Source organism: Heloderma suspectum, chromosome 5 (assembly GCF_057233095.1).
Source record: "Heloderma suspectum isolate Gila_16-S chromosome 5, 16-S_ref, whole genome shotgun sequence".
Classification (NCBI taxonomy): domain Eukaryota; kingdom Metazoa; phylum Chordata; class Lepidosauria; order Squamata; family Helodermatidae; genus Heloderma; species Heloderma suspectum.
Window position 1 is genome coordinate 117684372 of NC_139462.1, and position 26845 is coordinate 117711216.

General features: G+C 45.8%; 1 protein-coding gene across 2 annotated transcripts in view; it reads right to left on the reverse strand.

Annotated features, from left to right (window-relative positions):
- The window catches only part of CPEB2 (cytoplasmic polyadenylation element binding protein 2), a 122375-nt gene that overhangs the window by 86074 nt on the left and 9456 nt on the right, over window positions 1-26845 (reverse strand). The gene's annotated exons all lie outside the window — the stretch shown is intronic.

The following is a 26845-nucleotide window of genomic DNA, read 5'->3' on the forward strand; positions in this document are numbered from 1 at the left end:
ACCTGAATATCCAAAGCACTGTAGAAGTTGAAGACCAAAATATGCAGAAGTGTGTACAGCCAGTTGCCTTTTCAGAAGCTCAGTCCTACGTAGACATCTAAGGCATCAATCCAAAAATCACTTACTAGGGAGTAAATCCCACAAAAACTCTAGGACCCACTTCTGAGAAAACATATGTACATTAGTTAATGTCCAAATATAGTGAGCATTCACAGAATCATAAGACAGTAATCACGTGAGCAAAAGTGAACTTATGCAGGGATTATTTGAGGATATACCTCACTTCTGAATTGTTTTTCCTCCAAAGGAGGAACATGTTTAGTGAAGTCACATTGGGCTATCCCAGACTACTTATTGATTCTTCTCCTGCCTACAGTGCAAAACAGGGTTGATAAAAATCAATGATTTTTTTAAAATAAAAAAAATCAGATTGTTTTGATTTAAATCAGATTTTTAAAATTTAAATCAGATTTCAAAATTTTCTTAAAACAATTAGTAAAAAAGAGCCTAGGTCAAAGATATCATCGTGAATACTAATTATACAACTTTAATTATATTGAATTAATTAACAGGAGTTTACGGAGATGGAGATAACCTGATAAGACCTGTTCTGCACTGCAGTTGGTATACAGAAGTACATGCGCACGTGCTCTCTCTGGCTCTCTCTCTCTCTCTCTTTCTCTCAGCCTTGCCTCTCTCTAAGTGTAAAGTTAGAGGTCAATGGATAGAGAATTTGGGGAGATTCCATAGATCTGAACAAGAAGGAGAAGTCTGGATATAAATGCAATGGAGAGGGGAGGGGCATAGAACATGAAACCAAAAGTGAACATAATATATGTCTCCATATCCACTTTCTCCACACCATGCATAACTACCTATCCTCACTAATCTTTTCTCTAAGCTTTCCCTACCTCTGATGTACATGGTAGTTATCCACTGAGCCCTCGTGTCTTGCAGTGCTGCTACTTAATGCCAGATCGGTCTGCAGGGATGGAGGGGAGAGCTGCTGTGGTTTACAGAACTTCCATCTCTTTCATCAGGCAGAGGTGAACTCAAATGTGTTGGAGGAACTCAGGATGGTGTTTCTGAGTATCTTCAATTTCCATGTTGAGGCGGTCTTTGGAGCTCCAGCTTGGGATGCCATAGCCTCCATGACACGCATGGGGCTGTCTCAGCTTGCCATCAGCACAAAACATGAAGTGGGGTTATACCCTTGATTTTGTCTTTGTTCCAAGCTGAAAGATGAGTAGTCTGAAAATTGAGGTGTGTGTGTGACCGAGTAACACCACTGTCATGGTCAGACCATTTCCTGGTGAGATTTAAACTCATGGAGTTACTTCCTTCCTGCAGGGGTGGGGACACATTCGGATGGTCTGCCCTAGGGGATTGATGGAATCCAATGGATTTCTGAATGCTCTTAGGTACTTTCTAGTGGAGAGAGCTGGTGATCCAGCTGAAGCCCTAGTCTCACTGTGATACCGTGAGATGCGGAGGGCTATTGACTTGATTATACCTGAGTGTCCTCTCTGGTGCTGTAGAGCCCACACTGCTCCTTGGTATACTGGGGAACTGCAGACAAACAGGCTGAATGCTGATTAGAGCGCAAATGGCATATATCTTAAAGAGAAGATTACCGAACATGCTCTAGAGCACATAATTGTGCCTATTGTGAGGCAGTGCGGGCAGCAAAGAAGACCTATTTTGCTGCCTTCATTGTGTCCTTGAGTAGCTGTCCAGCAGAATTCTTTCAGGTGGTCCAGGGGTTATTAACACCCTCCCCAGCAAATAGGGCCCTGGCCCCATCGAGGACCCACTGTGACCTTTTTGCATCACACTTTGAAGACAAAATCACTTGTCTCTGCAGTTAATTGATGCTGTTATTAGCTCAGCTCCAGTCGAGGTGTCTGATGCCACCATCTGCCCAATTCTGTGGGATCAATTACAGTTGCTGTGGCCTGATGGCATGGACAACATGCTTGCAGCAATGTAACTGACCACATGGCCTCTTGATCCTTGCACTTCTGGCTAATAAACGCTAGCAGAGAGGGTATGACTGGGTGGATTCAGGGAGTGGTAAATGCATCCTTTCATGAAGGGGTGGTTCCTGCTGTCCTTAAGGAGGCTGTAGTGCAACCACTCCTGAAGAAACCCACTCTGGACCCAATGATCTTTGACAAGTACTGCCGAGTTATGGATACCCCCTTCTTAGGGAAGGTACTTGAGAGGGTCGTGGTGGAGCAACTGCAGGAACTCTTGGAGGATACTGATTATCTAGACCCATTCCAATCTGAGTTTTGACCTGGTTACAGGACTGAATCAGCCTTGGTCACCCTGCTGGATGACCTTTATCAAGAAAGGGCCAGGGAAAGTGCAACCCTGTTAATTATACTCGATCTCTCATTGGCTTTTGATACCATTGACCATAGTATCCTCCTGGATCGGTTCTATGGGTTGGGCATTGGAGGCACTGTGTTCTGGTCTTACGTGTGGGGAAGATTTAAGAGAGTAACATTGGGTGACTATTCCTTGGCCCCTTGGCAATTGAGTGATGGGGATCCGCAGGGTCCCACCTTGTCCCCAATGTTGTTCAAAATATATATGAAGCCATTGGAAGTGGTCATTAGGGGTTTTGGAACAAATGCCATCAGTATGCTGATGACACACAGCTCCATCTCCCTGTGATATCTGAATCAAGTGAGGCTGTGCAAGTCGTGGATCAGTGCCTTGACTCAGTGATGGGCTGGGTGAGGGCCAATAAACTTGAAGCTGAATCCTGGCAAGACACACCCCCTATGAGTGAGTGGTTTCTGAGTCCAGAAGATAGGCTTATTGCCTGTTCCGGATGGAGTTGCACTCCCTTTGAAGACCAGGTTCGTAGTCTGGGGGTACTCCAGATCCATCACTGTTGCTGGAGGCCCAAGTGACCATGGCAGCTTGGAGGGCCTTTTACCAGCTTCAACAGGTACATCAGCTATGGCTTCTCCTGGAAAGACAGCTACAGGAACTAGTAACCTCAAGACTCAACTACTGCAGTGCGCTCTGTGTGGGGCTGCCCTTAAGGCTGATCCAGAAGCTGCAGCTAACGCAGAATGCAGAAGGATGGCTGTTGTCAGGAGCTGCCCCTTTTAACCAAATAACTCATTTGCTGAGGGAATTACACTGGCTGCCTGTCCACTACCAGGCTAGGTTTAAGGTTTTGTTACTAGTGCATAAAGTCCTAAACAACTTGGGATTAGGATACTTGAGAGAGCGCTTTTCCCTTACCAAGCTGAAAAGCATTTGTCCCAATACAGATCCCTGTGAGACTCACTGTTCACATCCCTCCACTGAGAGAACCTACCATTTATTCCTGCTCTCTGTTCTTTAACCAGTTACTGATCCATAAGAGCACCTCTCCTCTGATTCAATGACTGCTAAGTTTGCTCAGGAGTCTTTGGTGAGGGGCTTTATCAAAGGCCTTTTGGAAGTCCAAGTAAACAATGTCTACTGGATCACCCCTGTTCACATGTTTATTGACGCTCTCAAAGTAAAAGGTTAGTGAGATATGACTTACCTTTGCAGAAGCCATGTTGATTCTTTTTCAGCAGGGCTTGTCCTTCTATATGCTTACTAATTTTACCATTAATAATGCTTTCAACCAATTTACTCAGAACACACATCAAGTTCTATCTCCTTGGAAAATGAAGAAGATTTATAAGAATATAAAAGCATAAGAAGATCCATGCTGGATCAGACCAAGGGTCCATCTAGTCCAGCATTCTGTTCACACAGTGGCCAACCAGCTGTCGACCAGGAACCCACAAGCAGGACACGAGTGCAACATCACCCTCCCACCCATGTTCCCCAGCAATTGGTGTACCAGCTCACTGCCTCTGGTACTGGAGATAGCACATAGCTATCAAAACTAGTACCAATGGATAGCCTTTTCCTCCAGGAATTTGTCTAACCCCCCTTTAAAGCCATCCAAATTGGTGGCCTTCAATACATCCTGTGGTAGTGAATTCCATAGTTTAACTATGCACTGTGTGAAGAAGTACTTCCTTTTATCTGTCCTGAATCTCCCACCAATCAGCTTCGTGGGATGACCCCGGTTTTAGTATTTTGGGAGAGGGAGAAAAAAGTCTCCCTATCCACATTCTCCACACCTAGGGATGTATGAAAGTGACTTATCTTTTCGCAGGGGTGCTTCGCGGTGGGGGGGAGGCACTTCGCTTCTCCCCCCGAAGTTCAGGCGAGGGGGGGAGCCGTCCTGCCTCGCCCGGCCGAAATTCAGGCCGGGGGGGAGGCTTACCGACTCGCCTGGCCGAAATTCAGGCCGGGGAGAAGCGCCCCGTCTCCCCGGCCGCGAAACAAAAAGTGTAAAAAAAAACAAAAAACGTGATAGGCTACGTAACGATTAACATAGCCTATCACGGCTAGATTTCCAAAGTCAGCCGTGATAGGCTATGTAAATCGTTACATAGCCTATCACGGGGGTTTGGGTTTTTTTTACATTTTACCTTGTAATGGCGGCGGCGGCAGCAGGTCGGAAGACCGGCTGCCACTGCCGCCCCCGCCCCTGACGAAAGGCCGACGAACCGCCGCCGGGAGGGACATTCGCCAAAGGTAAGTCCCATCCCGGGGGGGGGCGCGGGGCGGAGAATTTCACCGCCGATTTCGGGGGGCCGAATGCGTTGGCGCTCGGCCCCCCGAAGATTCAGGGAGAAATTCTCCACCATCCCTATACCATGCATAATTTTGTACACCTCTATCATGTCTCCCCTTACCCTCCTTTTCCCAAGCTAAACAATTCCAGCTGTTGTAATCTTCCTTCACTGGGGAGTTGCTCCAGCTCCTTGATCATTTTAGTTTCCCTTTTCTGTACTTTTTCCAGCTCTGCAATATCTTTTTTTAGCTGTGGTGACTAGAACTGTATACAGTATTCTAAGTGTGGTTGCACCATAGTTTTATATAAGGGCAGTATGATATTGGCAGTTTTATTCTCAGTTCCTTTCCCAATTATGCCTAACATGGACTAGGGATGTCAGAGAATTCCGCCACGGATCTCAGGGAGGCCGAATGCTAGTGCATTCGGCCCCCCGAAATCGGTGGCGGAACGGTCTGCCACCCCCCCGGGACGGGACTTACCTTGGGAAGATCTTCCTGGCGGCGGTGGCTCCGGCGGCAGTTCGGCGGTGGCGGCTGTGGCGGCCGGTCTTCTGACTGGCTGCCGCCACCGCCATTTCCAGGTAAAAAAAACCAAAAAAAACGTGATAGGCTACGTAAAGATGTACGTAGCCTATCACGGCTAGATTTTTAAAAAACACTGTGATAGGCTATGTAAATCTTTACGTAGCCTATCACGGCTGATTTAAAAGAAAGAAAAAAAATGCACGTACGCAAATGGGCACCGCCATTTGCGTACGTGCGTTTTTTTTTCTTTTAAATCAGCCGTGATAGGCTACGTAAACATTTACGTAGCCTATCACGGCTGACTACAGGGACGCAAACGGCAGCGGCTTGCTAGCCAGTGGCCGGATGTCTTTGCTAGCCAGTGTCCCTGCGGAGCGGAGCCAGCCGGCCAGGATTCCGGGGGGGGGAGGAACGGAGTGACTCCCCCCCGGTGAGGATTCCGGGGGGAGGGATGGAACACCTCCCCCACAACCATTAGCATAATCCCCGAAAGGTAAGTGATTTTCGTACATTCCTAACATGGACTTTGCCTTTTTTACAGCAGCTACACACTGGGTCAACATTTTCATCGAGCTCTCCACCACAACCCCAAGATCTCTTTCTTGGTCAGTCACCACTAGCTCAGATCCCATCAGGTTATACTTGAAGTTGGTATTTTTTGCCCCAACATGCATCACTTTACACTTGCTTACACTGAACAGCATTTGCCATTTAGATCGCCTTTCTCCCAGTTTGGAGAGGTCCTCTTGGAGTTCTTCACAATCCCTTTTTGTTTTAACCACCCTAAATAATTTGGTGTCATCAGCAAACTTGGGCACTTCACTGCTCACTCCTATTTCTGGATCATTTATGAACATGTTGAAAAGCATTGGTCCAAAATACTGATTCCTGTGGGGCCCCACTATTTACTTCCCTCCACTGGGAGAATTTACCATTTATTTCTACTCTCTGCTTTCTGTTCTTTAACCAGTTACAGATCCATAAGAGGACCTGTCCTCTTATTCCATGACTGCTAACTTTGCTCAGGGGTCTTTGGTGAGGGACTTTGTCAAAAGCCTTTTGGAAGTCCAAGTAAATAATGTCTATCGGGTCATCCCTGTCTACATGTTTATTGACACTCTCAAAAGGTTAGTGAAACAGGACTTACCTTTGTGGAAGCCATGTTGATTCTTTTTTCAGCAGGGCTTGTCCTTCTATATGCTTACTAATTTTATCTTTACTAATGCCTTCAACCAATTTACCCAGAACAGACATTAAGCTAACTGGCCTGTAATTTCCCAGATCACCCCTGGATCCCTTTTTGAAAATTGGTGTTACACTGGCCATCTTCCAGTCCTTTGGTATAGAGGCTGATCTTAGGGACATGTTGCATATTTTGGTTAAAAGACCAGCAATTTCATATCTGAGTTCTTTGAGAACTCTAGGTTGGATACCATCTGGGCCTGGTGATTTATTTGCTTTCAATTTATCAATAAAGTTGAGAACTTCATCTTTTGTCATCTTTTGCCTCAGTTCCTCAGACTCCCTTCCTGAAAACATCAGTTCAGGCACAGGTATCTATCATATATCTTCTGCAGTGAAAATAAATGAAAATAATTTATTCAGCTTCTCTGCAATCTCCTTGTCCTCCTTCAGTCCTCCTTTAACTCCATTGTCATCGAATGGTCCAACTACCTCCCTAGCTGGTTTTCTGCTTCTGATATATTTAAAGAATTATTTATTGTTGCCCTTGATATTGTTAGCGATATGCTCTTCAAAATGCTTCTTTGCGTCTCTTATTATCTGCTTGCATTGCCTTTGTCCAAGCTTGTGCTATAATATGAGCAATGGAAATTGCTGGCTGTGTCAGTCCTGAGTTTCAATTTTGCTGAAATGACTATGCAATCTCTGCATATGATGTAACTATATTACTATCAGGTCTTTATATCTGTCAATATAGTCTTTCCAAAATACCGAAATGTATAAGTTGCTGAAAGGTAAAAATTTACATTTTGAACTACTGAGAGACATAGAATGTTATTTATGGAGCAAAATTAACATGATATTTATCCCATCTTTTGAATACAGATTCTACAATAACATTATTTACGTTTTCGTGGAATATCAAAGATGGGTCACATTGGTCACTGAGTCAGTCTAATAACAGTACAAGTTTGGGTGACAGAAAATACAATTGCAGGTTTAGTACTCCAATACCTCAGTTTTCCTAATTATCTGAAAGTTACGCTTAACTTTTACCTCAGTGAAAATGTAGACTCAGACACAAATTCCACACTGGGAAGTATTAGGAATGGGGTTAAAAATAAAATGGCTGCTATAATTATATACCTGTTGTGTTGTCATATTAGGAATATTGGTCTCCCCATTTCCAAAACTAAATCATAGTACTGGAAAAGGCGTAAAAGAGGGCAACCAAAATGATAAAGGCATTAGATGATCTTCCGTACAATGAAAGGCTAAAGTGTTTGGGATCATTTAAGATAGAAAAATACAACAACTGAAGAGGGGATAGATTGATTATATAGTGTGTGGAGAGAGTGAAGAAACATTTTCTTCTTCCCCTTCGTTCTAGAAGTCATGTTCTTATGTTCTTAAGTATTCTTCCCAAAAATGAGATACTGAAAATGCTGGACCAGATCATCAGACCTTCTTTGATTTTCAAATTAACGGTTTCAATTTATTTTTAATTAAATTGCTATGTTACATTTTTTAAAATACACCATTATATTTTATAGATCTTTCCATCCGTTCTAACTTCCCCAGAAAACTTCCTATCTCAACCTTATATTTAAAGTTGAATATTACATCTGTTTTATCTAGGTTAAGTTTATATACCCAGAGATTTGACTGAGTTCTAAACAAATTCAAATGTGCAACTCCTGCCTTCCTAACAAAAATATTCAACTTGTCACTAAAACTGGCATCCTTAATAGAGGATTGGAAAGTAGCCAATGTTAACACTGATTTTTTACAATTTGATGGGTGTAGAGCCAGGAAATTGTATGACAGAGATTTATAAAGTTACACATGATGTGAAGATTGGGGATAGCGAGAAAATGCTTTCACCCTCTCCTGTAATATTAGAACTCAGGGTCACTCAGTGAAATTAAGTGGAAGTTGATTCAGGAGAGAAAAGAAAAGTACTTCCTCACAGAATGCATATAGATTTCCCTGCCACAATATGTGGTAATGACAATGGGCTAAGATGGTTTTAAAAGAAAAATACAAGAAGGATATGTTTATCGACAGCTAGTAGACACGACCACTAAATTGAACTTCTAGGTTCAGACGCAGTACATCTCAAAACACAAGTTGGGCAACAAGGGCAGGGGCTATTACCTACATGTTTTGCTTGTGGGCTTCTCAGAAGCATCTAGATGCTATTGTTGGAAACATGATGCTGGACTAGTTTGTCTGATCCAGCAGGGCTTTTCTGATGTTCTTGTTACACTAATAAATTTTACAGAGCAATGGTAGCACAGAAAAAGCAAGGCCAACTGGCACCAACTAAGACCAATTCTCAGCTCAGAGCAATTCTGCATGTTGTACAATTCCTAACCTGAAATTACTTTCATAGTGGAAACTGCAGAAATCTTGCATACAGAACTCTATGTGTGACACTTTTAAAGAACAGCATTTATATGTGCTGAAAAGGTAGAATTCACCACAAGCTGCTGGTGTGTGTATGCACATTTGTATCTTTCTACCACATGTATATGGCACTATTTACATACACACATAAAATCACCACATATGGTGCTCTACATGCAAGCTTTGTGCAACTTCCTTGAATTTTGTAACGTATGAAGCAGCCTTAAGGATTTGACACACGTATAATTAACTGTGAATATAACAAAAATGTTCCAGCTTAGGCACTGGGAAGAAGGGCACTCAATATAAGGTCCAAACTACATATAATTGGATCTCCCAATAGCATCACTTATTGTGTGTGTGTGTGTGTGTGTGTGTGTGTATGATCTGGATCACGGATGGAAGGGGAAGGATTTTCTTTCTCCTTCTCTCTCTCTTTGTCTCTCACACAAATACCCATCCCCCTAGACTTGCTATGAGCAGTATAGAGGAAAACATTTTCCCCTCCATAATAAATAGCAGGTGTGTGTGTGTGTGTGTGATTTGCATTGGGGCATTATTGTAGGACAGGAGTCCCCAAATTTGGGGGGGTCAATGGGTGTATTTGAAATTTTGAGAGAACATTGTGTGTTGCTGCCGGGGGTGTGTGTGTGTGCCCATTTATAAAATGGCTGCCATGGTGAGTATAGCCAGTCACAAAACACTCATTTCCCAGAAGTCAAACTGGTGAGACTAAAAGAAAAGTAATTTGCCCAAGAACCTAAGTACAAGGCAGAGGTGGGATGTGAACTCCAAAACACAAAAGCACTACTTCAACAACACTGAAGAGGAGAACTCTGATTTGCAGCATGCCAGACTCCCAACAACAACAACAACAACAACAACAACAACAACTTAGGAAATAAAATAACAATCAGGAGGGGCAGAGAGGCTGGTGGGTGCTGAGTGAGGTGTCTGTGGGTACACTGGTGCCCACAGGCACCATGCTGGTGACCCTAGTTGTAGGGGGTAATGCCCCTTCCAGATCCAAATCAACCCCCCTCCACCACTTTCAACAAAAAAGACAGCAGGAGATCTAATCACAGATCCCCTGCAACATCTGTAGTTTGCCCTTGAGGAACAGTGAATAGGAAAGCAATAAAATATATGGTAAATCTCCTAACATGAGATTAATAAGTCATCTGAGCCATGCTAAGTCTTATCTACATTATGATTTTATTAAATAAATATCTATTAACTAAAGCACTAAGGGTTTATTTGATGTCAGTGTTTTGTAAATTTAGATTAAATATGTATTAACAGAAAGTAGTTGAACAGCCTCTTTGTGTTATATATAAAAGGGCTATAAAAACCATCTCACTGCACAATATAAAAAACAGCTGAGTGTCTAGAACTATACATTTGGGGTTCAGGAATGCATAGTGAACAGCTGAGCAAAACTGTTGCTTGGTCTGCATGGTGTGTTTGCATCTCAGAACTGCAGAACTCTTGGTTCTGTCATGCAAATTTGGATGGTTTACTAATGCGGTGGTTGGACTGCACTAGCTCTTGCATTCCCCACCCATGTAACAAAACTGAATGATGCATCACATCAGGGATTTTTGTTAGATTGAGGGTAAGAAGACTATGGCGATGAATGCTACTACTCCTGCTGTGGTTACTGAGCCCCTTAAAGGTACACTGAAGGCTGGATGGAAACTATGAACAGTCAAAACAAGATCTCTGCTCAGGATTTGTTTTTCTCCCAGCACCCTCAGAATTGCTGAGTCAGAAGAAACATGATATTTCATTTCATTTATTATATTTCTATACTGCCCCATAGCCGAAGTTCTCTGGACAGTTCACAAAAATTAAAAACCATTAAAACACGTTACACAAAGTACAAAAAAAGCATTCACATAAAAACCATATAAACCGATACCACACACACAGACAATATATATCTAAAAACAATTTGTTAACCACTCAGCCAAAGACTTCTCCCTGCCTTTGCTCCCCTAACACACATGTACCTAACTCCAACTAAAATGTTGATTTCCCCTCTGCCCACCCACGCTTCAGAAGCTTTTGACTCCCCACCCCACCCTAGGAATGTGGCCTGTTCATTCATTTCAACGCATGTTGTTGTTGTTTATTCGTTCAGTTGCTTCTGATTCTTCCTGATTTCATGGATCAGCCCACGCCCAAGCTTCCTGTCGGCCGTCACCACCCCCAGCTCCCCCAAGGTCAAGTCCGTCACCTCCAGAATATCATCCATCCACCTTGCCCTTGGTCGGCCCCTCTTCCTTTTGCCTTCCACTTTCCCTAGCATCACCATCTTCTCCAGAGTATCCTGTCTTCTCATTATGTGACCAAAATACTTCAATTTTGCCTTTAATATCATTCCCTCAAGTGAGCAGACTGGCTTTATTTCCTGGAGTATGGACTGGTTTGATCTTCTTGCAGTCCAAGGCACTCTCAGAATTTTCCTCCAGCACCACAGTTCAAAAGCATCTATCTTCCTTCGCTCAGCCTTCCTTATGGTCCAGCTCTCGCAGCTATAGGTTACTATGGGGAATACCATTGCTTTAATTATGCAGACCTTTGTTGTCAATGTGATGTCTCTGCTCTTCACTATTTTATCAAGATTTGTCATTGCTGTCCTCCCAAGAAGTAAACGTCTTCTGATTTCCTGGCTGCAGTCAGCATCTGCAGTAATCTTTGCACCTAGAAGAACAAAGTCTGTCACTGCTTCCAAGTTTTCTCCCTCTATTTGCCAGTTATCAATCAAGCTGGTTGCCATAATCTTGGTTTTTTTGAGGTTTAACTGCAACCCAGCTTTTGCACTTTCTTCTTTCCCCTTCGTCATGAGGTTCCTCAGCTCCTCCTCACTTTCAGCCATCAAAGTGGTATCATCTGCATATCGGAGATTGTTAATGTTTCTTCCAGCGATTTTAACTCCAGCCTTGGCTTCATCAAGCCCAGCACGTTGCATGATGTGTTCTGCATCCAGGTTGAATAGGTAGGGGGAGGGTATACAACCCTGCCGTACTCCTTTCCCAATCTTAAACCAGTCCGTTGTTCCGTGGTCTGTTATTACCATTGCTACTTGGTCATTATACAGATTCCTCAGGAGGCAGACAAGATGACTTGGTATCCCCCATACCATCAAGAACTTGCCACAATTTGTTATGATCAAATTAAACGGATACTTGACTAAAAAGTAAAGATCCAATCTGCTTGTTTTTTCAGCTTTGGGTGAGGGAATGACTTTGTGACTGTCATAAACGCCGACCAACCAGCAATCTACATAGCTGCTTCTCCTGGAAACAGGAAGAACCAGTTGCTCTAGAAGCAATTCTCAGCCTGGAAGTTTATTTCAGTCCAAAAAAACAGCAAGTGCATATCTGTATAAACTTTAGTATAAAGCCTGAGTTACCTTAAGATCAGGGTTTGCATGGGGGGGAGGGTGTGTATCCTGAAATTGCACTCAGTAATAGCTGCAGCCAAGAACACAGCAGGATGGCAGACAACTCACGTCATGGAGCAAACAGAGAATTGGAAGATGGCGCATACAAATACCTATGTAGATCCATCTCAATTACAGCAGCTAAACTGTGATACAATGAGGAATAATCACAACATAAACCATGTTCAGATGTACAACTAAGCTGTGAAGGTGCTGCTTCAGCTGCAACAGCTGCTAATCTCCCCATGCTTAACTATGGGAAAACCCTTTGATAGGATTTGGAAAAACACACACAAACAAACCTATTGTCCAATACACAATTTGCTTCATACAAATCAGTGTACTATCTCCCAGCTATAGAACAAAATGATCTCTTTTGTTCTGATTTACAGGAATCAGAGTAGTGAACTCATCAATACAGCACATGTTCAAAGTACACTAGTTTAACATCAACAACTATCAACTTCACTAGTGTTTAAAATTGGGAACAGAAGTGCACTTTGGACAAACCATAAGCACACTCAATGCACATTCACTTGAAGTTTGTAAGGCAACCTTCCCCCACCCAGTGCCCTCCAGATGTTTTTGAGTTCAACTTACCTCAGTCTGAACCAGCATGGCCAATGGTCAAGAATGCTGGGGGTTATAGTCTAAAACATCTGGAGCGCACCAGATTGGGGAAGGCTGTTGTAGGGATTGGGGGCAAAAATGTGTATAGTCTAAAAGTTTATGCAAACTGAACTACTTCTTCGGCTTAAACTCATTACCACTTTCATTATCCTCAATGATGGAATTACATATTACAGGTAAATGTATGTCATAAAACTTCAACAGCCAGTGTTTAACCCTTTCTCTCACCCATGCTTATATACTACAACTCCTCCCCTACAGCCATTTTTCTTTCTACTTGATTCCAGACTTGTGTATTTGCAAAGGTAAACATTTTTAGAATCCTGGGGAGAGGGGCAGCTTTCAAACGTTGCAGAAAAAATGGAATGGTTAAGCACTCCTCCCTCACAGACACCCCACTTCTCCATTGGAAAGAGCCCTCCATCAAAGGTACATGTAGCTAGGGATGGCGGAGAATTTCTCCCCGAAACTTCGGGGGGCCGAGCGCCAACGTGTTCGGCCCCCCGAACAAGTTTCGGGGAGAAATCCTCCGCCCCCCCGCCCCCCGCCCCCCCCGGGACGGGACTTACCTTCCCTGAATGTCCCTTCCGGCGGCGGGTCCGGCTGGCGGTTCGTCCGGTGTTCGAGCGGGGCGGGAGCGGCAGCCGGTCTTTCGACCGGCTGCCGCCCCCGCCATTGCAATGAAAGAAAAAAAAAAAACGTCCCCTGATAGGCTACGTGACGATTCACGTAGCCTATCATGGCAAGATTTGCAAAGTCAGCCGTGATAGGCTACGTGAATCGTCACGTAGCCTATCACGGGTGACTTTAAAAAAAAAACAAAAAAAGTGTGTACGGATAATGGCGGCCCCCATAGGGAGCCGCCATTCCCCTTCCTTATTTGGTCGCTGTAGTCTACGTCAATGTTTACATAGACTACGGCGAAAATAAGGGCAACGCTATTTGCGTTGCCCTTATTTTCGCCGTAGTCTACGTAAACATTGACGTAGACTACAGCAACTAAATAAGGAACGCGAATTGCGGCTCCCTATGGGGGCCGCCATTCGCGTACGCGCTTTTTTTTTTTTTTTTAAAGTCACCCGTGATAGGCTACGTGACGATTCACGTAGCCTATCACGGCTGACTTTCCAGATCTAGCCGTGATAGGCTACGTGAATCGTCACGTAGCCTATCAGGGGACGTTTTTTTTTTACTTTCGTGTTCGCGGCCGGGCGAGGCGGGAAGCCTCCTCCCCGGCCTGAATTTCGGCCGGGCGAGGCGGGAAGCCTCCCCCCCCGGCCTGAACTTCGCAGGGGGAGCAGCGAAGCGCTCCCCCCCACCGCGAAAAAGCTGCGAGAAAAGGTAAGTGACTTTCGTTCACCCCTACATGTAGCTCTTCCCTGAGTAGCACTCTACTTAGAGAAGCAGTCAAGCATCTGAACTTATGCCCCAACCCTCTCTTGATTAAACATGAAGTTCTTTCACCCCTTCTTCATTTTAAAACATTGATTTCCATGTTAAACAAAGCAGAGGAAACTAGAGCTATATGTCTTATATACCAGATATACTGCAGGGAACACACTGTCTGCAAAGAATAAGGGAAGAAGCAAATAGGTTCCTAAAATGGCAGGGCATTGATGAAGACATAAACAAGTAGCTGAGTAGGTATTCTCTTTTTTTTAATGACCATATGAGCAATCCCATGCTATAGCATAGGAGTCCTCGCCTCTAAATAATAAAACTTTCAAAAACTGTATAAAATGGTGCAAGTATGAAGGTAAATGAACAACTCTTCTTATCAGTGAGACAGTGATGCCACGGATCATGACATTTGTCAACCCACACTCCACATAGCACTAAATAGTGTATTAAAAGAAACAAACTCTTGTGTTTTCCCAGAAACAAAGTATTATGGTCTGAGTACAGGGAAAGTGCAATTTCCTCTCAACAGCAAGATTTCCTCAAGAGAGATGTCTGGATTCCCCACAATAATGGAAAAGTCATTGCACATTCATAAATGATAAGATTTAGGTTTCTTGGTAATTTGAGAATACTTTGCAAAGGAAGACGCTGGTACAGAGGGAAGTATATGATATATGGGATACTGGATTAGTTGTGTAGTGGCCAAGGTATAATGAAGTCAATTACTGAATGCTGGAAACTCCACACACTAACTGCACACTATCCAGATAGGTTCTCACCTCAGCCACATTGACCGGAACATTTCTGTAGTAGGGTATGCCAGCTAGGGATGTACGAAAGTCACTTACCTTTTCGAAGGGTGACATACGTGGTGGTAGGGAGGCGCTCCGTCCCTCCCCCCGAAATTCTGGCCGGGAGGGAGGCGCTCTGTCCCTCCCCCCCGAAATTCTGGCCAGCCGGTTCCGCTCCGCAGGGATTCTGCAGAGCCGCTGGCTGGCTCCGCCAGCGGCCGGACATCCGGCCGCTGGCTAGCAGGGACGCAAATGGCGGCGGCTGTAGCCGCCACCATTTGCGTCCCTGCAGTCAGCTGTGATAGGCTACGTAAATGTTTACGTAGACTATCACGGCTGATTTAAAAGAAAAAAAAAGTGTGTACGCAAATGGCGGCGCCCATGGGCGCCGCCATCTGAGTTCCTTATTTTGGCACATCTTAGTCTACGTAAACATTTACGTAGACTAAGATGGCGAAAATAAGGGGAACGGAAATAGCGCTATTTGCGTTCCCCTTATTTTCGCCATCTTAGTCTACGTAAATGTTTACGTAGACTAAGACGTGCCAAAATAAGGAATGCATACACGTGTGTTTTTTCTTTTAAATCAGTCGTGATAGGCTACGTAAACATTTATGTAGCCTATCACGGCTGACTGCAGGGACGCAAACGGCGGCGGCTATGGTCACCGCCATTTGCGTCCCTGCTAGTCAGCGGCCAGATGTCCGGCTGCTGGCGGAGCCAGCCGGCAGCTCTGCAGAATCCCTGCGGAGCGGAGCCAGAATAGACGCTATGGTATTTGCGTTCCCCTTATTTTCGCCGTCTTAGTCTACGTAAATGTTTACGTAGACTAAGACGTGCCAAAATAGGGAACGCAAATGGCGGCGCCCATGGGCGCCACCATTTGCGTATGCGCGTGTTTTTTTTTCTTTTAAATCAGCCGTAATAAGCTATGTAAACATTTATGTAGCCTATCACGGTGTTTTTTAAAAATCTAGCCGTGATAGGCTACATAAATCTTTACATAGCCTATCATGTTTTTTTTGTGTGTGTGTGTGTTCTTTAACTGGAAATGGCGGTGGCGGCAGCCGGTCGGAAGACCGGCCGCCGCCACCAAACCGCCGCCGGAGCTGCCACCGCTGCCAGGAAGATCCGCCCAAGGTAAGTCCCGTCCCAAGGGGGGCGGGGGGGTGGCAGACCATTCCGCCACCAATTTTGGGGGGCCAAATGCGCTGGCATTCGGCCTCCCCGAGATTCGTGGCGAAATTCTCTGACATCCCTAATGCCAGCTGGGCCATATCTGGAGAGGATGGTCCTTGCCTTGATTATCTAATAATTTCATTTCACTAATGAAATCCAGGCTGCACTACTGTAACGTGCTGTATGTAGGCATGGCGGAGAATTTCTCCGCGAATCTTCGGGAGGCCAAGCGCCGAGGCATTCGGCTCCCCGAAAGTGTTGGGGAAATTCTCCGCTGGGCCCCCCCCCCCGGGATGGGACTTACCTTCAGCGAATGTCCCCCTCGGCGGCGGGTCCCAGCGGCGTTTCGGCGGGGGCGGCAGCCGGTCTCCCGACCGGCTGCCGCCGCCGCCATTACAAAATAAAAAAGTAAGTAAAAAAACAACAACACACACCGTGATAGGCTACGTGACAATTTACGAAGCCTATCATGGCTAGATTTCCAAAGTCAGCCGTGATAGGCTACGTTAATCGTCACGTAGCCTATCACGGCTGACTTTGGAAAAAAAAAAAAAGCGCGTACGCAAATGGCGGCGGCCCATGGGCGCCGCCATTTCTGTTCCTTATTTTGGCACGTCTAGTCTACGTAAAGATTTACGTAGACTACGGCGAAAATAAGGGCACGCTATTTGCGTTGCCCTTATTTTCGCCGTAGTCTACGTAAATCTTTACGTAGACTAGACGTGCCAAAATAAGGAACACAAATGGCGGCGCCCATGGGCTGCCACCATTTGCGTACGCGCTTTTTTTCCCCCCCAAAGTCACCCATGATAGGCTACGTGACGATTAACGTAGCCTATCACGGCTGACTTTGGAAATCTAGCCATGATAGGCTACGTTAATCGTTACGTAGCCTATCACGGGGTGTTTTTTGGGTTTTTTTGGTTTTTACTTTTTCTTTTGCGGCCGGGGAGACGGGGCGCTTCTCCCCGGCCTGAATTTCGGCCGAGCGAGGTGGGACGCCTCCCCCCCACCGCGAATCACCCCTGTGAAAAGGTAAGTGACTTTCGTACATCCCTAGCTGTACGCGATGTTGCCTTTGAAGACAGTCGGAAACTTCAGCTGGTGCAGAATGTGGCACCCGAGTGTTGGTGGGAGCGAGGTAGTCAGATCATATAATGCCTGTACAGCGCCAGCTGCACGGGTTACCAGTTAGGGATGGCGGAGAATTTCTCCCCGAAACTTCGGGGGGCCGAGCGCCAACGTGTTCGGCCCCCCGAACAAGTTTCGGGGAGAAATCCTCCGCACACACCCCCGCACCCCCCCCGGGACGGGACTTACCTTCGCCGAATGTCCCTCCCGGCGGCAGGTCCGGCCGGCGGTTCGGCGGGTGTTCGAGTGGGCCGCTGCCGCCGCCACCGTTCCAATAAAAGAAAAAAAAGTCCCCTGATAGGCTACGTGACGATTCACGTAGCCTATCACGGCTAGATTTGCAAAGTCAGCCGTGATAGGCTACGTCAATCGTCACGTAGCCTATCACGGGTGACTTACAAAAAAAAGTGTACGGATAATGGCGGCCCCCATAGGGAGCCGCCATTCGCGTTCCTTATTTGGTTGCTGTAGTCTACGTAAATGTTTACGTAGACTACGGCGAAAATAAGGGCAACGCTATTTGCGTTGCCCTTATTTTCGCCGTAGTCTACGTAAACATTTACGTAGACTACAGCGACTAAATAAGGAACGCGAATGGCGGCTCCCTATGGGGGCCGCCATTCGCGTACGCGCTTTTTTTTTTAAAGTCACCCGTGATAGGCTACGTGACGATTGACGTAGCCTATCACGGCTGACTTCGCAGATCTAGCTGTGATAGGCTACGTTAATCATCACGTAGCCTATCAGGGGGCGTTTTTTTTTTTTTTTTTTACTTTCGCGTTCGCGGCCGGGCGAGGCGGGAAGCCTCCTCCCCGGCCTGAATTTCGGCCGGGCGAGGCGGGAAGCCTCCCCCCCGGCCTGAATTTCGGCCGGGCGAGGCGGGAAGCCTCCCCCCCCGGCCTGAACTTCACGGGGGGAGCAGCGAAGCGCCTCCCCCCCACCGCGAACAAGCTGCGAGAAAAGGTAAGTGACTTTCGTCCACCCCTATTACCAGTGGATTTCTGAGCCCAATTTTACATGCTGGTTTTGAAGCTGTAAAGGTTTGAGACCAAATTATTGAAGGACTGCCTTCACCCAAATCAGTTTGCCTGCACTTTAAGATCAGCAACAAATACCCTTCTCACTTGCCTACCTCTGCGGGCAGTTAAGTGAGCAAATACTCGAGAGTGGCCCCATACTTCTGAAATGGGTTGCCATGGGGGGGGGGCTCCATTATTACAAGCTTTTAGGAAGGCCCTAAAGAGTTACTTGTTTTCCCTGGCCTTCCCCAGATTCTGTTTTATTGATCTGTTTTGGGTTATAGATGGAATTGTGTTGTAGATTTTAATATTGTCTAGGCCAGATGTTTTATTGCTGAAGTTTGTTGTTTTTTATGAATTTTTGCTGTTTTATCACTGTATTGGTTTTTTGTATATGTGATTTTTTATAATTGTAACCTGCCTTGGGAGGGCTCCTGCCCTGAAAGGCAACTCAGAAATATTTTAAATACAAAATAAAAATCTATTTTTATTTATTTACAAAATTTATAGATCCCTTTTTAACTAGCCATTCCCAAAGCAGTGTAGGGGCTGCTATGAAAAAGACAAATTCAGTGTTGGCGATCATTAGGAAAGAAATTGTAAATAAAACTGCCAATATTATAATCCTTTTATACGAATCTATGGTGTGACCCCACACTTGGAATACTGTGTACAGTTCTGGTGACTACAACTCAAAAAAGAGCTGGAAAAGGTGCAGAAAAGGGCAACCAAAATAACCAAGGAGCTGGAGCAACTTCCCTGTGAGGAAAGTTTTCAACATCTGAGACTTTTTAGCTTTAAAAGGACATTATTCAAATTCATGAAGGATAAGGCCATCAATGGCTACAAGTCATTATGGCTGTATATTCCTTCAGTATCAGAGGCATTACCAGAATTCTTAAAAAGTCACCCAGTTTCTACAAGTGTACATGCATTACTGCCAGGCATGAACCTCAAGTTTCTGTGCCACTCAAATTTCTACAAACTCATCAAGGCAAGTTGGTCCAACAACATTCATTCATTCATTCCCATCTAAAAACGAAGTGCTGATGGTATGCAAGTGGCCTAACACATAGGATAACAGCTTTCTCTTTTGTTAGTGTATTTTGCTGTGCTCATGACTGATTACTTAGACATCTACACATTTCAGTAGAAGTAGCGCACATACTGTGTGGGATACAAGTTTTCAGCTTTAATGTGGAGCACAAAACTATGCCCATCAGAGGCCTAATCTGAGTCAAATAAAGTAGTTATTTCCTATATCTTTGATCTGCAGCTATCTACAATAAAATTCTCTTTTGCTACAACATAATATGGTTGATTTATAAATTGTGATCTCACACACAGATTATTTTCTCAGTACTCTCCAGGAAATTAAGTCAATTAATGTTTCCGTGTTTCATTTTTCTTATGTTTAATATTGCTTTGGATACCATCTTATCGGACTCCAATCCTAGACTTGGCTACAACATCTACTAGTTTAAATGAGTTCTACATTCTTTCATGCAGCCCATCAATGGAAACAATTAACAGCACCAATCCTGGAACAGATCGTTATTCAATCAGCTCCCTAAACCTAAAGAGATTTTTGTACTAGTCACAAACATGCACATTTCAGGAGAAGGAAATATAGGTGGGGAGGATGGATGAGGAAAATGAAAAATAATATGACAAGAAAAATAATATGACAAAATTTACAAGAAAAATAATATGACAAAATTTACAAGAAAAATAATATGACAAAATTTACAAGAAAAATAATGACATTTACAAGAAAAGTAGTATGACAAACGTATGCTGTAAAAAAGAGAGGGAGAAACTGGCACTCCAATTGTTAACATCTGCAGAACTGTGTTTGCAATGGTAACATAAAGTCACTGCTATGCTGATGTACATAGGCCCCATTCTTATGTAACGGCAGCAATTACTTAACCCAAGATTTGCTGTGGTGTATGCCTGGTGTGTAGGGATGTACAAAAGTCACTTACCTTTTCGCAGATTGTGTTCGCGGTGGGGGGGGGGAGGCGCTCTGTCCCTCCTCCCAGAATCCTCGACCGGGGGTAGGCACTCCGGTCCTCCCCCCCGGAATCCTGCCCAGCCGGCTCCGCTTTGCGGCGGCTCTGCAGAGCAGCCAGCCAGGGCCGTCCGCAGCCGGAGTTCTAGCCACGGACTGGCTGGTGCGGATGCAAATGGCGGCTGCCGTAGCGGCCACCATTTGCGTCCATCCAGGCTGCCGTGATAGGCTACATAAGTATTTACGTAGCCTATCACAGCATGCCAATCAAAAAACAAAACAAAACAGCGTACGCAAATGGCTGCAGCTATGGCGGCCGCCATTTGCATTCCCTATTTTTCGCCGTTTTAGTCTACGTAAATATTTACATAAGCTATTACGGCGAAAAAAAGGGGAATGCAAATAGCGTAGTGGGAGCTATTTGCGTTCCCTTTTTGTTTCGCCGTAATAGCTTACGTAAATATTTACGTAGGCTAAAACGGTGGGGAAAAAAGGAACGCAAATAGTGCCCACTACGCTATTTGCGTTCCCATTTTCTTTTCGCCATAATAGCCTACGTAAATATTTACGTAGACTAAAACGGCAAAAAATAGGGAACGCAAATGGCGGCCGCCACCATTTGCGTACGCCGTTTTGTTTTGCTTTTTGATTGGCTTGCTGTGATAGGCTACGTAAATACTTACGTAGCCTATCACAGCAAAGACCATGATGCAAATGGCGGCCATGGCAGCCGGTTGAAAGACCAGCTGCCGCCGCCGCTGGACCCGCCGCTGTCCGGAACATCCGCCCCAGGTAAGCCTCGTCCCGGGGGGAATCCGCAGGGGGGGAGGGGGGGCAGGCCTTTCGCCCACAGATTTCGGGGGGCCGAATGCCAGTGCATTCGGCCTCACTGAAATCTGTGGTGGAATTCTCCGCCATCCCTACTGGTGTGTACCACCACCATTTTGTATATTCAACCTCCAATTGGGCTTACTGGAGGCTGTTATGTCATGTCTGAACCCAGACACTATAGGTTAATCATGGGTTAAATGACCCACAGTTAACCTACAATTAGTAGTTAGGTTAACTGTGGGTTGTTTAACCCATGATTAACCCATAGCGTCCAGATTCAGACATCACAAAGCAACCTCCAATTGGGCCTATAGGAGGCTGCATATTCAAAATGGCAGAGGCCCATTAATTAACCCATGATTTCCAGTAGTTACGTGCAAACCAGGTCGATATGTTGATTAGCAATGCTAGGTACACCTCATTTTTAACCATCCACCTTCACAGCGAGAAAAATAACCAACTGTTGAGTCTGTTTCCCGCCTCCCAGTTGAACAGAGCAGAGGAAGCTGCTCCAGCAGGTCCAGGAATTACAGAAGCAAGCAAGATCCCACAGAGCGAGCGACCAGAGCGAGTGAACAGGAGGAGCAAACAGGAGTCGGCCAGGGGAGTTGCAGTGGTAGAAGAGACAAAGGAGACAGAGGCAAAGAGGTAAGTGGACTGCAGGAACCCCAGGGGGCTGTAGGGATGTACGAATCCCTTACTTTGCTCCGCTCAGGGGCATCTGCGGTGGGGGGGAAGGCAATCCGTCCCTCCCCTCAGAATCCTGTCCAGCTGGCTCCACTCCGCGGCAAGGCCGCAGAGCTGCCAGCCAGGGCCGGCCACAGCCAGACTTCCGGCCACAGCCAGACTACGCCGGCCGCCGTTTGCATCCCTGCCAAGCCATGATAGGCTACGTAAGTATCTACGTAGTTTATCATGGCAAAAGGCAGGGACACAAATGGTGTCCATTTGCAGCTGCAGCCCGGCAGCGGCCGGAAGATGACCCAGAGCTGCCAACGCCAGAGCCACCGCTGCCGCCAGGTAGGCTCCGCCCCGGAGGGATTCCACGGGGTGGCGGGGGGGATTGCCCCATTCCACCAGGGACTCCGAGGGACCGGATTCTTTCTCACTGGAGTCCGTGGCGGAACTCTCCAACATCCCTAGGGGGCTGTACTTTATCCTTCTGAGCGGCTATGAGCTCACCAGGTGCTCCTGAGAGCTCCAACTGAATTGGTGGTGTGTGGCCTGAGTACTCCCAGGAGCTGTGTGGGCACGAAGCTTCAGTGTGTTTCCCACCTCCCAGCTGAACAGAGCAGAGCGGAAGAAGCTGCTCCAGCTGGTCCAGGAACTACAGAAGCAAGCAAGCTCCCAGAGAGTGACCGACCAGAGCAAGCAGACAGGGGGAGCAAACAGGAGTTGGCCAGGAAGCCCCTAACATTTTTTTTTAATGTCTTTTTCTTGTAAGACACACTTCCATACCAGTGGGACTCTGCTTTTAACCTGTAGTGAGTAGAGGACCAGGCACAGGCTAGACTAGAACAATCACAAAGCTAGACACAAAAAGGGAAAAGAGGCTATGGAAGGAAAAGACTCTCCAGTGGTGGTGACCTGCAAGGTGTGTGCAATGTTTGTTTTCTTGCCTGAGAACAACATGGCCTACACCTGCAACAAGTGCAAGTTGATCACGCTGCTGGAAGAAAAAGTAAGAGGACTGTCGACGCTCTGGGGAATAAGAGAACACAAAGAGTTCTTGGACAGAATGGTGGAACTACAGCAGCAAATTGAAGACCAGAGGCTTGAAGAACAACAGCAAGCTGAGGCAGAAGTGGGAAATGCTGAGGTGAGGAAAGCAGAGGATACTCCTTGGAAAAGGGTGACAGGAGAAGAAGAACTAGATGCCACTTTGCACCAGTGGAAGCAGTGAAGCTATGGAACCGATTCCAGGTACTTGGGGATGAGACTGGAGGACAGCCTGCAGAGGAAGAATTATAGGGGAACCTTCATGAGAGCGAGCAAGAGGCTGAAGGTCAGTCAAGCAGAGGTGATGAAACCAAGGCCTACAACAACAAGGAAAGTAGTAGTAGTGGGAGACTCCTTGCTGCGTGGGATCGAAACCAAGTATGTCGTGAAGACCCGTGGACTCGCCAGATATGTTGTCTCCCAGGAGGATGGATTAGAGACGTGACTGAAAGGCTGCCTGCACTCATAAAGCCCACTGACAGGTATCCCTTTCATCTCATCCATGAGGGAACAAATGATACCGCCAAGCGGAGCTATGAAGAAATCACATCAGACTTTGAAGCTTTGGGAAGGAAACTCAAGAACTTTGGGGCCCAGACAGTTACAGCCCAGACTGGCTACGAAGGTGGTGCTGGCACAAGAGATTTGGACTCTGGGACCATGAGCTATACTTCCTGGAAGATGGACTGTTCGCAAGGGACAGGTTGCACATCACAAAGGCTTGGAAAAATGTGTTTGGCCACAGCATGAAGAACTTCATCAGAAGGACTTTAAACTGAATCCTATGGGAAAGGGAGATGTAAGGTTGGGGGTAACAATGGATGAAGGCTCATGCACTGCAAAGGAGAGAACAGCTCTAATAGCGCCCAATAATAGTTTTCACACACAAATAGGAAGAAAGCCAGACTATGAAGCACATGGTCTTCGATGTCTATATACTAATGCCGAGAGTATGGGAAACAAACAGAATGAACTTGAACTCTTAATAAAAGAGGGAAATTATGACTCGATAGCTGTAACTGAGACGTGGTGGGATGACTCTCATGACTGGAATACAGCAATTGAAGGATATAACTTGTTCAAAAAGAACAGGAGGAAGAGAAAGGGAGGTGGGGTTGCACTATGTTAAAAATACATATCTCTGCACAGAAATACAGGAGGATGAGCTTGGTAGCCTCATCGAGAGCATCTGGGTTAAAATAAATGGAGCAAAGAATAAAAGGAACCTGGTGGTCAGAGTCTACTACCGGCCGCCCAATCAAGGAGAAGATGAGGATGAAACTTTTGAAAAGCAAATAGCCAATGTTTCAAGGAAGCATGATGTAGTAGTAATGGGGGACTTCAATTTCCCCGATATTTGTTGGGAGACAAATGCTGCAAATCATGGCTCCTCCAGGAAATTTCTGACTTGTGTGGCAGATAACTTCCTCCTACAGAAAGTAGAGGAAGGAACTAGAGGATCGGCTATCCTTGACTTGATCCTAACCAACAGAGATGACTTAGTGGATAAAGTAGCAGTTACAGGAACTCTGGGGGAAAGCAACCATGTTATACTTGAGTTCTTGGTTCTAAGAGAAGCAAAAGCCAAGTGTAGTTAAACGCGTACCCTGGATTTTAGGAAAGCTGATTTTAATAAACTCAGAACAATGAGAAGTCAGGTCCCATGGCAAGTGACTCTAATGAGAAAAGGAGTCCAAGATAGGTGGGAGCTTCTAAAAAAGGAAATTCTAAAGGCACAATTACAAATAATTCCAACAAGAAAAAAGGGTGGAAGACAACAGAAGAAGCCAATGTGGCTTCACAAAAAGCTTAGAGATGACCTGAAAATAGGGATGTACGAATCCCACTCACCCGTCCATTCCGGGGCATCAGCGGTGGGGGGGAGGCGCGCCATCCCTCCCCCCCGAATCCTCCCCGGCCGCAGGAATCCCTCCCCGGCCGCTGGAATTCCGGCTGTGGCTGGGCTGCTGCGGCCGCTATGCCGCCTGCCATTTGCGTGTCTGCCAAGCCCTGATAGGCTACGTAAGTATTTCTGTAGTATTTAGGCTACGTAAGTATTTACGTAAGTAACACGGCAAAAGGAAGCCAAGCAAATGGCGGCCGCTACGACGGCTGCCATTTGCAGCCGCAGCAACCCAGCAGCGGCCGAGAGACCAGCCGGAGCTGCTGCTGCCGCATCCGCCACAGCCAGAGCCGCCACCGCCTCCAGGTAAGCTCTGTTCTGGGGGGATTCCGTGGGGGGGGGCGTTCCGCCACGGATTCCGGGGGGCTGCATTCTAAAGAATCCGGCCTCACTGGAGTCCGTGGCGGTATTCTCTGACATCCCTGCCTGAAAACAAAAAAGGACACATATAGGAAGTGGAAGGAAGGCCAAGCTACAAAGGAAGAGTACAGGCAGGTAGCACAGAATTGCAGGGATGGCGTCAGGAAGGCTAAAGCTGAGAACAAGCTGAGGTTAGCGAGGGATGCTAAAAGCAACAAAAAGACTCCCTTCAGCTACATGCGTAGTAAAAGACAGAGGAAAGAAATGGTGGTTCAGCTATTAAATAAGGATGGCAAAATGATAACAGATGACAAAGAAAAGGCAGAGGTACTCAATTCCTACTTTGGCTCAGTCTTCTCCCAAAAGAGGGTCTATGACCCCGCTGGCAAAGGCAAAGTACAGGCTGAAGGGGCAGGACTGCAGCTTGAGAATGAGTTCAAATCTCCAGGGCCAGATGAACTGCACTGTAGAGTAATAAAGGAAGAGGCAGAAGAGCTCTCAGAACCACTGTCTATTATCTTTGAGCAATCATGGAGGATGGGTGAAGTGCCAGATGATTGGAGGAGGGCTAATGTTGTCCCTATCTTCGAAAAGGGTAAAAAGGAGGACCCTGGGAACTACAGACCAGTTAGTCTGACATCAATCCCTGGGAAAATTCTGGAGCAGATGATAAAGCAATCCATCTGTAAGCACCTTGAAAACAATGCAGTGATTACTCGAAGCCAACATGGATTTGTCAAGAACAAATCCTGCCAGACTAATCTGATCTCATTTTTGGATCAGGTAACCTCCCTTGTGGACTGTGGGAATGCTGTGGACACAATATACCTCGTCTTCAGCAAAGCTTTTGATGAAGTGCCCTATGATATCCTGATTAGCAAACTAGCTCAAAGTGGGCTAGATGAAACAATGATCCAGTGGATCCACAGCTGGCTACAGCATTGGACTCAAAGAGTGCTTATCAATGGGATCTTCTCAAACTGGGAAGAGATAATGAGCGGGTACCGCAGGGCTCAGTCCTGGGCCCAGTGCTCTTCAACATTTGTATTAATGACTTGGAGGAGGAGGTGCAGGGAATGCTGATCAAATTTGCAGATGACACAAAATTGGGCGGGATAGCTAATACCCTGGAAGACAGAAAAAGAATTCAAAGGGATCTTGACAGACTGGAGTGCTGGGCAGAAAACAACAGAATGAAATTTAAAAGGGATAAATCACAAGTTCTGCACCTTGGAAAAAGAAACCAAATGCACAGTTACATGATGGGGGATACGTTGCTCAACAACACTACAAGCGACAACGATCTTGGAATTGTCGTTGATCACAAGCTGAATATGAGCCTACAATGTGATGTGGCTGCAAAAAAGGCAAATGGGCTGCATTAATAGAAGCATAGCTTCCAAATCCTGGGAAGTACTAGTTCCCCTCTACTCAGCACTGGTTAGGCCTCATCTGGAGTACTGTGTCCAGTTCTGGGCACCACATTTTAAGAAGGATGCAGACAAACTGGAGAGGGTTCAGAGGAGGGCAACAAAGATGATCAGGGGACTGGAAACAAAGCCCTATGAAGAGAGACTGAAAGAATGGGCATGTTTAGCCTTGAGAAGAGAAGACTGAGTGGAGATAGGATCGTGCTCTTCAAGTATTTGAAAAGTT